This window comes from Aptenodytes forsteri, unplaced genomic scaffold (assembly GCF_000699145.1).
Source record: "Aptenodytes forsteri isolate BGI_AS27 unplaced genomic scaffold, ASM69914v1 Scaffold252, whole genome shotgun sequence".
Classification (NCBI taxonomy): domain Eukaryota; kingdom Metazoa; phylum Chordata; class Aves; order Sphenisciformes; family Spheniscidae; genus Aptenodytes; species Aptenodytes forsteri.
In genome coordinates, this window is record NW_008794281.1 from 262368 (window position 1) to 277469 (window position 15102).

Genomic DNA, 15102 nt, shown 5'->3' on the forward strand with positions numbered 1-15102 from the left:
TACACAATAGAGAGTAATTAAAATTAGCCTGGGTATCAATGAGGTTCTAATGTGGCCTCTTCAAGTGCTAGTGACAGCTTCTAGACATCTAACGACAAGGTGTCGAACGTGTAGAATGAGGAGATCGGCAGACTCCTACCACGATCTTCCTACTATAAGCTACATGCTAGAGATTTTCACATGAAAAAGTTGGTACCTGTAGAGTTGTCTTCTGTTAAAGGTATTAATAATTCAGTAATTGTTAGTGCAGAACCGTAATTACTCAATCATTTGATAATTCCGTTTCAAAAGACATGCACAGCAACCAATGTTTCCTATTCTATTTCATACTCAGAATTGCTATTTAGCTTGTATGGTAATATTCTTTTTGAGGTGAAGGTCGGAATCAGGCCTGGTTAAAAAAGATTTTTTGAAGGACAAAAATTTTATGTGTTTGGCACTTAAAAGAGTACAGAACGATCCGAGGCCCCACAGGGTGAGATTTATGCTATCAGTGTTTGCGTTCCATATTCAGCTTATGTTTAGAGCCATATCTGCCTGAGCCAGCTGAAGTTCAAAGCTAATAAGAGCCTTGGCTTACTAGCTCAGGTACAGTAATATGCTAATGCAGCTGTATATAGGTTTTGGGTTGCACCTGCCTCATGCTTAATCAGCTCAGAGAAGGGGCAAAACAAGCCAAGTTATCTCTGAAAAATCATGAAACACATAACTAAGTTATTTATACAGATGGTTGGCAATGAAGACTTGATGACCTTTTTCATTGGAAGAGAATTGAAATTTTAGTGACCATATGAAAAGACCAAGGTAGAGCACAGCCTTTAGTTTTCTGAACTATACAAATACACCCATGCAGACATTTTTTTTATCTCTCTCTCTCTCTCTCTCTCTCCATTCTATGATTCTATAACTTGACTAGCAGTAGTGAGAGAGACCGCTGGCACGAGAAGAAACCGAGGAATCCAGAGCATCCAGGAAAAAAATCTTAAGGAAATACCATCCAAAATTCTCTCAATGTCTCCAGCTGCTTTCCAAGGGACACTATATTCCAGAATCTGGATTGAAAAAGAAACACAGATGTTGCACAGTGTCTATGTATATATACCTCAGAATTTGTTCTTCTATATAGTACCATAGATAACATCCAAACTCTCAGATATTATATGCACGTACGCACACAAACACATACGTATGAGATCACGTACAGACTTTAGAAGCTTTGCACCCTTCTACAGCTCTGCTTGTTCATGATCTCTAGTTTCAAACATGCTGTTGTTAAGCATAAGGATGCATAAGCTCTTGGTGTCTCTTGAACTCTGATGCCTCTTGGACTTGCCAAGCTCCTTCATTTTAAGTTTAATCATGTCTACGGATAACACTACGGTACCAAAGCTTGCAATGCAGATGACAGTGGTTTGTGAATTTATAACACAAGTCCGCAGAAGGATTTTTTGCTCTTCCTCATCTCTCTCTCTCTCTCTCTCTCTCTCTCTCTCAGTACTTTTCATCTGAAATTGGTTCTAACCCAACACCACCACAGCATAAAGCAACGCCTGATTTACAAGCTGAGGTATTACTGTGACGTGACATCCATCAAGAAAAAAGACATATTTCCTGGGATCAACAGAACAGTTAATAAGAGCATAAACTGTAAAAACATTTAACTAAGCACACTAATCTATCATGCTAATCTTGAAGCATTAAGTGTAAAATACAACACTTAACAGGCCAAGAATGCCAAACATGCAAACTGATAATTGTTTAAACTGGTCTAGCTATGCCAGATCTACCTCTGCCAGTTTTCCATCAGCCATAAAACACTGATAGAAACTTCAATAATTATGGCGTGAAGAAAATATTGTATTATTTGTGTACCAATAGATTATATATTAGCATAGGAATAGGTTTAAGAGATAAAAATTTCTGATGGAAAGATATTCAAATTCAAAACAATTCATATCTGCTCTAGACTTCTAAATCACTTCCATCTGGTAAATACTATCACCAGCAGTAAAAAGATACCATAAGGCTTTGTTCTGAGACACTGAAAACTGCTATTGTGCAAGAACACATGATAAAGTTCATCCAAGAATACGGATTTCCGAAAACAAAGAAAAAGTCAACATTTACCTTCACGAGATGCAAAATCCTAGAAAAGATATGGTGTAGCCCGATACTGTGTCGCAAATTGATTTTTTTAAATGGGATTTACTTCTGAGTCTTCCTCTGTAAAGGATGCAACAGGCCACCTCACTCGTATTTCTCTTCCTCCTCGATTCAGATGGAAAATTCTCTTCTTACTGCAGGAAACTCTAGGCTAGGCTAGTCCACCTCAGTCACTCACAGCTTCCAGCAGTTTTCTGGCCATTTATTGCATCCACACTCTCATTAAGTCTGGGTATGAATCAGCATTTTAAGGAAGGCACAGAATGAACATTGTTTTAATGATTATTTGCTGAAAATTCAGACCTTCTCGTAAATACAATGACATGCAGAAAAAAAAAACCCACACAAAAACAGTATTCTTGGAATATCTCTGAAGTCATTGCTGTTGATAAAAGTTTGTTATTCCCACTAAAAGCGGAATCACTGTCTTAGTCACCAACCTAGGGACAGACCGAAGGGGCCAGACAACGCAGACAACTGCACTCAGATTAAAGGCCAATGTGAACCCATTTGCCTGTCGGGATTTGGTCCTATGAGTCAAAAGTTCATCTTCATTTCTTGCAATGCGAGTTATTAATATTGAAACAGATTATCATAAACCTGATAATTACTCTTCTTCTCTAAAAGTAGCCTCCAAGGGCTCAATGTGATGGATTTTCGGGCTCGCAAGAAACAATAATGAAAGAAGGGCAAGGCTGCTATACTGGGGGAACTAAAAGCCAAGAAAGCTCTGTGGTTTTGGGTTGGGTTTTTTTTTTTGCGGGGGGAAGGGTAACAGAGGGAAAGGGAAGTTAGTAAGACTGCAAGAACTTACTTCAGGTACAAATAGAGTTAAAAACAAGACTGGAGACCTGTGAAACCCCATTAAGGTATCCAACTCTTTTGTGGATTCTGTCCCCCTGCATCTCTTTTTTCTCATCCTGGGTTTTTCTCACTCGTGCTACATTAGAATTTAATATGCTGTCTCTTAACATTTTAGCCATATACTCTATTAATAAAAAACAATAAGCTGCAACAACGTCCTCTTGATTCTCATTCCCGTGACTGTTTCCTTGGTGTGATTAGTTGAACTCTACGAGTTCTCCAAAAGGCTGAAGAACCTTTTCAGAAGCTATATGCATATAACGGACTAGGGCTCTGCTCAGCCACAAGTGAGCAGAGAACAGACTGAAGGTGTCCTTAACTTGATACTGCTCCTCTAGATGAGCTTTATGGGTGCACTACAGATAAAAATAGATCATACACCACTTTGTTGCTCACCAAAGCACTTCACGTAAAGAGGGAAGCACAACTTCCAGGATTATTTCAAAGGACTCTGTGAGCTGAAGTTGCTCATAGAGCTCATCAGTACAAGACCACAGTGACAGACATAAAACCTTCACCAACAGAGCTGCCCTTTTATTTCGGAGAAATTGAATCAAAGGAGTGTGTGTGCATTAGAAGCGGCTGCTGAATCAGAGCATCGGGAGGGTAATTTCTCCATTAGAAAAAGTCAACATGGTGATTTAACAAAATGAGATCTACTATCAATCAATAGTTTGGAAACGATTCAAATTGTTGAGGTAGTGGAAATAAAGAGGCCTCTTGGTCTTCCGAGTAAAACATTTCCCTGCTTTAGGTACATGTAAGCTTAATGCAAAAAGGTCTGAAAAAGAAAATAGAAGCTTTGTTTTCTAACTCAGGCCATTACAATAGCAAATTGAACAATACGCCCTTGAGGTTTGTATCATCATAATTTGATTTTTTAGAGGAAGCAACTGAGTAGTGCTTATGGATAGAAACACTCCTATCACAACTGAATGTTTACTCTACATGTACTATGTACATGCCTCAGGTACTTGACAGACCTTGTTCTTCAACTATTCTATGTCATCTCTAACCCTCATCAGAAAACAAAAAAAAATTTTTTAATATTATCCTTAAATTATTTTCAGACAGTAAAATTAAACTTGACCTCAAAATCTTCAGAAGACTCTGCATTTAGGGCGTCATGTGAAAAGAAAGCTAAAGGAAATTGAACCAGCTTTGCAAATGGCTTGAGGATGATTTAAATTGAAAGGATCACACCTCAACTGTTATTTTATAAATTTAAGTGTTAGAAATATTCTTGATTTGCCTTTTTTTTTTCAGTATACACAACAACATATACATCCGCCAAGTTAAACAGGAATATGGGAATTACGTACAATGTCTGCCTTGGCAATCAGCTGGACTACAGCTCACGTAGACATGCCCAAACTGGCTTTAAACCAGCGTGATAGTGATCAGTAGCACAGAGCTAAGTGTAGGCCACAATATTCCCCCCAGCAGCAGCAGAGATGCTGTGAGCCTTCTGCTGATGGTGCTCTTCTTGAATCAGTGGGAAAGCTGCAGAGCATCAGGTTAGGCTGGGGTACGTCTACACGAATCTACATGTCTGCAAGGAATGTGAAGTCTGCTTACATATTTACATTTAAATTCATAAAGAAGTAGAGATGGATAGTCAGCGCTATGCTAATTGAAGTGCGTAATTCCATCTTTCTGCCATTTCTTGTATTTAAATCAGAGAGAGCAGAAGATTCTCTATAAAATCCCTTACAAGTTATCATAAAACACGTGATATATTGCTAGGCATCGGGAAGCTAAGAAATTCATACATTTTCATGCCTGATGAATAAACAAGAGGAAAATGCAGTAATGAATCAAAACATGTAAATGACAATTATCTCAAAGGTCACTGTATTTATGGTGCTCGTTATATATTAATGAAATATGCTTAATGAACATCCTTCCAATTATGACTCCGTGATGTCCCATAGCAAATGCAGCAAATCACAAATGTGTGGATAGGATTAAGCCTCTCCATAACTTCCCAAATTAAGCATGTGTGTGAATATTGTATCAGATCCAGGCCAGAGCATTTAACACTACATAAGTACACTCAAGTCAACATTACAAAATACTAAATGAGTCAATAGTATCTATGGGTCATAACTCGGAGCTATTAAGTTATCCTTTCTTAAATCATAGTAAAATGTGACATTAATAAATGTCTCAATGCCTTTGCAAACAATAAATGACTCATGATGCTTGCTATTAATTACAGTTGAAGAATACTCTGAATGTGTATTCTTCTTTAAACTTACATCTGCAAAATTGATTTGAAACGTATGTGGGCCATTAAGCAAGACAAAGGAAGAAAACGGGGAAAAAAGAAGAGATTTTTATCCCTTCTTCCCTCACTCCACCTGGAAGCCTGGTAAAGCCAACATATGCCTTCGAAGGTATTAATAATGCTGCTCTATCCCATAGGGAATTATTGTCCTGAGAACAAAAAAAATCAAGTAAATCTGAACTACTCACAGAAATTTTAACCTGTGATAAATTTACAAAACACTCATCAGAGCCCACAGCATATCTTTTGAACCTACATCATCTAAGCTTATTGAAAAAGGCTCTCAGCAGGAATCAGATTTTTGTGATTAATAAGATACTCCCAGTTTGGGGGTGTGGAGGGGGTGTAGTTTTTTGGTTGGTTTTTTTTAAATGCAATTCATTTTTCTAAACGTTTGCTTTTCTACCAAGTGAAAAACCTTTCTAGTCCAATGTTTCATTTGCTGTGAACCGCACAAAATATCAATATCTGTCACTAATTCTAAACTAACAAGAAATAAATTGGAAAGGGCTGTAAGAACTCTCTTTTGTGAATTTAGTTAAAATATTAGTGGCAACACTGTCATCCTTAGCCTCAACCAGGGACTTTTTTTACTCATGCGGTATAGCCCATTCTAAGAATTTGCTGTTTAAGATTATACAGGACTTCCTTACAGTCTTTAACAGGTATTTGTCATGTGTGAGATTTCTGTTCAAGTCATCCATGCGTAGTTCAAGGGGGGGGGTTGTGATAAAACTATACAAGTGAAACAATGCACAAGTGTTTGCTTAATAGAAAAGGACCTAAAATTCAGATGAAGTTGCAGCTTAACATGAATCAAAAAGAGCTCCACGGGAAATCTCTCCCTCACTTGAGACCGGAGTTAAATAACTTAACTAAGAAAAGACTCTTATTCACCAGGTCAGTTGAATTAATTCATAAAATTTCACAGTGAAAAGAAATATATTAATAAAATTACCCTCATTTTAATGGAAAACAGTAGTTTCTTTAAAAAACAAAAAATATACATACTCTTTACCACTAGGTTTATTACCTCTTTGAAAGAATACTTAATAAAACAAAACACTTCGGTATAAATAAAATGACAGGGACTTGTTTGAATGCTGCAATAACGATTGCAAAAAATAAAACATTCACTGAACACCAACTCATTTTTCCTTTGTGCACCGATGATCCTGAGCAACTGACTATAAATTAGGCTAAGAAAATTGCACATATACTTTGTCAGGGATGTCCATTTAGGAATCATAACGAAAGGAAACAGGCCAAACTCTGAGGGGACTAAATGGCAATTTAATTGTCAAGTCCTCTAATCCCAAGGACATATAATTAGCTACTTTTAAGCTTGCACCTCACTGCTGTCAAAGAAAAGCTGAAGTGCCCACTAATTCAAACCATATCTAAGGGAGTTTCTCGGCTAAAAGAAAATAGAAGAAAATTACATGACTGGAAAAATAACCTGCCGCATGCAAGGCATAGCAGCATATGCACAAACCCCTCCTCATGGGGCTGATCCTCTCCCACACCTACTCTGTCATGGCCCAACTGCGTGGGCTTTGATGGAAGGAGGCACGAGTACAAAGCAGCAGATGAAACGGGCCATCACTCAGAGCTGTCAACACCCAAGTCACCAGTTTACAGTCCCTACTCGTTCACATGTCCCCAGATTCATAAATTACATATTTTAAGTCATCTCTTACTGTGGCAAGACCCAAGTACGCTTACATCACTAACCATCACGCAGCAAGAGTTAGTTGGATGTGGCAACGGGAGCTCTCCATGAGTTCACGCGCCCATCAGGTCTGCCGAGTTCACGGCAAGCATCTCACATCTGGTCACCTCCACGTGTCACACCCAGCATGTAAGACCACGTGCTGTGTATATGGTTTACTCACACTTTTTTTTTTTCTTTTTAAGAGTAGAATAGTACGTATAACAGTTATTTGGCTCAACCCATCACTCCTTTCCCCCACCATGAAGGAAGCAAACCGAGGCAGAGGCCCACATACAATGGCAAACGCCTTGTGGTGCTGCTGCTGAGGTGGTGGCTACGGCAAGTGCCCGTGTCTTTTAGTCATAAGCTGCATGCCAGAGTAACACAAGAAATACACAACCATCCCTGCCACTCGTCTTGACCTCTCCAGCTAGCCGAGACTCATAAGCTGCATGCCAGAGTAACACAAGAAATACACAACCATCCCTGCCACTCGTCTTGACCTCTCCAGCTAGGCGAGACAGCCTCAAAAGCTAAAAGACAGAGCAAGTTAAAAACGTGACAGGTAAGGTTCCCTTAGCCTTGAACATCACTTATAAACAGACATTTCTTGGTCTCTGTGTGTCATGGCCTTTTACCAATGACAGGTTCACGTAAAAAGTCAGGTAGCATTACCAGCTACACATCTCCTTACACTTACATTAGAGATACGCAAGTACACTAGACCTGACCACCGCTACATGAAAAGCAGATATTGCTATTTGAACTAGCAAGTATTGCAGAATACCTTCGGGTGGAATGTGCTGAAAACGTGCATCTGGTATGTTATATTGATAAATGGAAAAAGATGGTATGTTTCTTAAATGAATTATTCTTTTCTCTTCCTCCCATCCCTATATATTTTAAGCAGTACCCTGTTCCCACTTCCCTTATCTGGCAAAGTACATAACTGGAAAACAAGCTGCACATATTACGACCCCCTAATCTGGCTCTACCTCAAAAGGCAACCATGCAAATCCAACATGAGACCTGCCTAGGATATTATCAAACAGCAAATACCCCACAGCACTTGCTCCTGTTCTTTGTGCTGCCTTTACACGCACGGTTCTGTCCTCCTCGCATGCCCATTGCTCCCATTAATGGTAAAAGCATTTGTTATTTGGTGTTGATTGATTAACTCTAATGGAAATACTTGTACGTATCGTGGGAAGAACACATACTAAAGCTTTTAAAAAAACCCCCACCAACTAGAGCAAGGTCTTCTCAGGACATTGTGATGGGAAACAGACTAAGAGACCTAGTTTAAAAACAAATACACTGATGGCAACCAGGAACTTTAACAACTTGTTTGCCCAGCCTCTCTGGTTGGCATCTTTCATGTTAAATTGTACCTGGGATTAAACACTGCTAAATATATTGCCAAATTAAGTGAGAGTTGTCAATTAAAAGTGTTGAAAACACATACTGGAGGATCATCATTTAAATGTTTAATATTACAGTACATTTGTAGAAGTCCTCTATTACTCCCTTCAGTCTGGTAAGGAACCTTAGGAGTCTCTACCCTATAACTGTAACTCTTCCTTTATACAGTATTTTGCTTGGAATTCACATGGGAAGTTGAAATCACTGTGATAACTTGGCTCAAGTTACTATTTTTACCTACTTACTTCAAAATTAATTTCTTATCCAGAAGCAGAATTGCTGCTAATTTGATTTTCCACAACTTGCTGCTAATAAACAACAACAAAAACCCCCACTCAGTGCTAATGTAGTCGCTTAATAACTGTATCACTCATTTTACTAAAAAGGCAGTCAATAGGATGTAAAGATAATTTTTGCTTACAAACCAGAAGTTCAGTCTTGAAGTACAAAACTTTGGCTCTTGCTAATGTTAAATAGTAAATATACCAATTCAGGTACTCGTAGGCATTTTTCTATTAAACACAGATATTTTCTGTAGTGTTTCCTGTAGTGCTAAGAAGTTAAGAACACCCTGATGCACCAACATGCTCCATTTACAATAGGATTTTCTATTTACACATGATTTCTTGACAATTTTTTAATAGAAAGACTAGAGTTGCAAACCTCATACATAGTGCTGCTCTTTCACCCCACGGCGTACAACACAGCTGTGATACATGCAGCTTTCCTGGTAACTGGGAAAACATTAGCCAATATCGGTGCCAGAAAAAACAAACTGGATGAATTCAGTCATTTCACAGACCTTCTCACTGCCACAAACATGTTACCTAATGAGGACTGGAAAATTCTGATTATCAAAGCTGCACGAATTTTTCAGCAAATAAATTATCCATTAAAACCTAATTTTGGTTAAACCATCCCTGGTAATGAGTTTGAATTGAATATACTAAACAGCATAAATTAAAAAACATGGTTTTTTTCACAGGCAAATCTAGAAAATGAAAAATGAGGCAGTGGCACTTTTGGACTCCACAGCAGCATCTTGGTTCAAACTCTCTGCTGGCCTCATCCCAAGCTGTTATTAGAACCGAATCCTTGCACAAGCCTGCTGAATGTTGCAATCGCTAGCTCTTACGTCATGCCAAGGTGGCTCCTCTTCTGTTGACAGTATTTCATTTTGTACAAAATTACTACCCAGGCTTTGGGCAGAAGGCAGCAAGTGACTCGAGTGTCTGCTGGCTACAGCATTCACCTGGAGGCGAGGCGGTTAGTTCTTGCGCCAAGGAGCACCTCGGATTTTTGTTTGTTTTACAAAGCTGTCAAAAATAAGAGGTTGAGGTAACCCTATCCCGAATACTGCATCTGAATGCTCTTGGACTACTCCAGGAAGAGATGTGGGTTCATACCTCATCACTTGAGGACGGAGAGCCAAACCAGGTTCTCTCGCGTGTTGGGTAAGCAGCTTAACCTCTAGAGTAGTGACCGGTAATCTCCTGTTCCACCTCACTGGTTTTTATAAAAAACAGTGGTCGTACCACCATTTGTTTAGATTTCTGAGGTGGAATTAAGGCAATGTATCTAACAAAGCCAAAACTGAATCCTGCTCTCTCTTCTCTTCACCCCTTGCTCTCCCCCTACTTGACAAAGCAAATTGAAAATGTTTGCTTTAATTGATACTCCATGGTACAAATAATGTCAGCTTTCTTTCGAACAAGTGTCGTTTGTTTTTCATGCTCTAGATAAGAGTCATGTGCTAGTGCAAAACAGTGATAAAGTTGGTAAGTTAGCCTCCATTAGTTACAAGCACTGGCATAATGAGAGTTTTAGAGTGGGATTAATGCTGAAATTAAAATAAAGGGAAGAAGAAATATCCAGATTCCCTATAGTTTTGCTAATTAAGCTGATTTTTACCACCCTTCAGCTTGGCATGTTTCATGGTGTGAAAATGTAAGTGACCACTGTGAGTTGTAGGATGCATTTGGGAAGTACATTTATAAGTTTCACAGCTCCCTTTAGTAACACTTTCAGGTCAAATATCAGATACAGAGAATTCTTTTTGGTATGAAATACAAACTAGTCTACATGACAAAGCACCCAAGTATCAGTAAAAAAGGTAAAAACACAAGCAAAGCTTTTAGTCATCTGACAGAAGAAATCCCACTGATCTTTGAAGGTTAGTCAAATTGAACAAGGGGCAGATCTTCAGATGCAGCTTACGCAACAGCATTTCAAAATCGTCTTTGATTTCTCCCAGTGCTAGGGTGTGGGTGGCGATCTGGTGCTCAATGCCATGAGAAGTTCTATAATATCCAAAATTCTTGCTACAGATGGAAGCTTATTCAGTGGTTAGTTCAAATTTGTTTAAAGTTGATCTGCTTAAAAGACAGAAAAGTCTTAATATAGCAGCGTAACTAGCTGGGAGAGCTTTTCTCTCCATTTTCTGCTCTGAACCATCTGCCATCTCCCTGCAGCACACTCAGACTGATTCACTACGTGATGCAACCTGCTCACGCAGACCCTTAAATAGCCATTTTACCCTCTTTGGTGATGATCTCCATGACTGCAGCACTGGATCTTTTGATCAAGAGGTGATAGTAGTTTCAAGTCTTGAAAAAAAAAGTCAAGTAGTATCTGAAAGGCCCCACTTTATTTACTTCCAACCACGTCAGTGCTAAACCTTCATTTTCTGACCCAGTGAGGAACATCCCTGGATTCATACCATAGGAATTGAGCCAAATGTTAAAAAGAACGAGGACTTCCTATGCATTTTGAGGTTTAAAAATCATTTGTGTCAATCTAGGGTTTAACAGGGACAACCACAACCACCCTAGAGGCTGGAAGGTGAGCGATACTTCAATATTTGAAATTTGAAGGGATACATAGTCCTGTGGAGGCTGATCCCCAAGCACCCTGGTGTCAGAGCAGAATACAAAGCCCAGTTACCTATGTTTCATCATGAATTTCTGGGGTGCGCTATATAAAGCAAGCCTACCTTTCTGGCCACCCCCAACCCTACGGAAACAAAAGGAAATGTAGGGCCAGTGCAAAAGTTGTGGCACACATCCCTTCTTTGTATAGATGAAAATGAGGGAGGAAATGAGGAAGCAACATGTTAGGCAAGGAAAGCAAGAGGTAGGACAGTTCCTGCAGCTGAAGAATAATGATATAGTTGGTTTAGAACAAGAAATTGAATATACTAAAGAAAACGAGACATCTTGAAGGCAGTACTCTCAACGGGGAGTTCACCTAGACTTCTTTTCACTCAGTGAACTGGACAAAATCATGTCTTTGCTTCTTTCACATGTAAGAGTTGGGGCTTTTATTACCATTTTTCCATGAAGCCCACCGTATTACCTATCATTTTGGATGGATTAAAGAAGGAATTTCACTATTAAAAGTGGCTTAGATATTTGACCCGTAGTCTAGTTGTATGAGAGCTGTTACTGTTGGCTACTTCCTTGTATTAGTCAACTGATTTAAAAAAAGCTTTGTAGAACTGAAGCTATGATGGACCTACCTAAACTCACACCACCTTTCTGTCTTCCCTTCTGAAGTTACTGTGTCTACCTCCTTTCATCCAGAAGGTATGATCTGTTGTGTCCAGCTGCTTACATCTGCCTCTAGAAACTTCGTGTTCACTGTTATTTGAAACCAAACGTAAAGTTAGAACATCTATTCATGTGTTATATTAGCATAATCTGAAACATGAACAAGTAACCGAAGATTTTAAAATGTCTTATTTACCATCTATGTGATAAAGTTATTTGATCACTTATTTTTGTCATCATAAAATATTCTCTCATATTTTATGAAATATGCTAATTTGAATGGTGTCAGACTTTACCCCCTATTCCTGTAACAGAATTGAATAATGCTAAAAGGCATCACAGTGTAAAAGGCAAACTGAAAAGAGTAAAAAAAAAAAAAGCTATAAATATAAGTGAAAAGCCTCAACTTTGATTTTAAAATACCTCTGTAACAAGTTGATCACTTCGGGAAGGACAACCCAGTAAAAAACACCTAAACAAGCCAAAGCTGTCTGCTTTGAAAGGACAAAGAAGTAGTTAGGGGCGGGCAAAAATGCTTGAAAACAGTTTCCAAAATGCTAATGCAAACAGTTTTGATAACACCATGGGGATATGAAACATCTGTGGTAAAAAAACAGATTTAGCTAGATATAATAATGATAGTAAAACTGACCTGTTGCTAGTGTTGTTGAAAGAGGGTGTGCTCCACTGGGGCTTTATAGGAAAACAAGTGCAATACGCCGTGCCGAGTTGTCTGCTCTGAAGGGCATCAAGATAATTTTGGATTTGCTCTGTCCTGCCAGGTTTTGAGGGGTTGTGTTCTCTCTTCTTCGAACATACTTTCTGCCTGCTATGCAGACATCCCAAGCGATCACATCCCGTTCAACCTCACTGTACACCTGCGTCCATACAAATCTTGCCATCTTTCTAAAAAGCTCCTTATTTCAGCTGGAGTGATGAACCACGGTGGGGAAATTCAGATTAAGACACTGATACAGACTGTAACCAGGGAGTTCTTGGATCTAATCTTTTATCCCAGGCTCAATTCAGCCCATCTCTAGCCACATACAAACTTCTAGAAAGAAATTGCAAAAAAGCAGATTCTTCTGATAATGGTTGTGCACACCAGCACTGGTGTTCTCCACAAACCCAACCCTCCTTGCTTTAGTTGTGTCATTCGACACACAATGCCCCAACACAAACTTATGATTTTAAGGCTTATGGAGTCCTTAAACTTATTAAAATTATTAAATTATTAAAAAGTAATAATTAAAAGTAATTTGAACAGTAAGCCCCACTGTGGTTTCTTACTATTGAGTATTACACATTTTCTCTAAAGATCCATAATATCCTACAGTCTTGATCAAAGAAGACTGGCGTACCTGCTTTAGGATTTAAAATAAAAGCTTTGAGTTCCCAAAGCAGTTACGTGCTACTGAAGCCCTAAGAGGCAGCAAGAGACAAGGAAGCCTTTGTTTTCCTTAGTGGTACTTGCACTAGAAAGAGATAAATAGGAAAAACAGATTTGACCCTAACCTACCTGCAGAGATTTTGTAAACAGAACACACAATACAGTCTGAGGATCCTCTTACTCCTAACGTTCATTATTAATTAATAGCAACGGCCAATTAGAGCAGAGTAATGTTGCAAGTAATAATCTTTCAAAGCCATAATCCTATTGCAATCAAAAATGTGCAAGGACAATGTCATGGCTTGTATTTCTAACATATTAATACATTTAACTTACTGGAATGCAAAAAAAAAAAAAAAAGGGCACCAAATGCTAGTGAGCCTAAAGGCAAAGAAGTGATACCTAGATATTTCCACTGAAGAGATATTTTTAGGTAATGATCATTATTTCATTAAGTCAAGCCAGGTAATACGTGCTATTATATCTAGAAGAATAGAAGACAAAATTAGTAAGTGAAACCTATTGTTAAAAAATCCAATAGAGAAAGCACAAAATGGATATGAGAATGCTGCGATCCAAGATAAAGGTGAGTTATAAGCCTTAATTTTGAATAGTAGCAGCACGGCATAACTCAAAGGCATGAATCAAGGGGAAGAAATGAAAACCAAACAGCAATGCAGTTCTTCGCGCCATGGCAACAGGTCAGGCTGAACCCTGAAAGCAGGGGAACTGCAGTAACGTCATACCAGCTCCTTGGTCAGCCTAACTGCAGTAACGTCATACCAGCTCCTTGGTTAGGTTAATGACGTAACATTTCCAGAGTTCACATCAAGTTACAAATTAAGGTAGGAATAAAACAGAAGCTGCAGTTTAAATACGGACACAGTTGACTATCATCATGGAGAAGCAGTATCTCACTACAACACCAATGCAACCACATTTTGCTGAATAACAAAATTCTCATTGAAGTTAACATATGTTAGAGATCTAATTTTTCTTTTTTCTCGAGAATAACTTCATCTGCAGCCAAATTATTTCCAATGACCTTCAAATACAACCACAATCAAATTAACTTCTGTCAGATTCACAACTCCGCTCCTAGCTCCTGTGATCTCACTTGGACTCGTGCCTTCTAGTTTGGAAACTCATTTTTCACAGGCAGCATTTAATATCAAATATGATATATCTTGCAGCTCCAAGGAAGTTACCAGATAAGTTCTGAAAAGCACTTGCCCCATCTATTTTTCAATTGGCCCAGGACATTTGTTTGGCTAGAAACACAGGGGGTTAAAAAAGGAAATCTCAAGATTGGCTGAAAAACCACAAGACTGATTTAAAACACAACAAAGGTTGGATTTCTAATTGAACAGTTTCAAAGCTTGTATTACATAGGAGTCTATATTCACTTCAAGGCAATCCTTTTCAACAACAAAGGACCTAAAAACCTTGCTTCTGTCTTAAGGAAGCTTATCAGTTAGCATTTCTTCGGGTCATCTTCTATGTGTTTAAAGAAGTCAAGAGTATTTTTAATATTTTAAATTTAAAATTTTTAGTATAGCATGCACAAGAACTGACCCAGTAACAGAAATGAGTAAAATGCCTTTACTCCAATTTGATGCTAAGAAGTCATACAGCTAATGCATTTCAATGTTAACTTAAGCCCTAACAAAGTGAGGGGGGGGGTTGAGTGGTTAAGTGAGTGCTTATATAT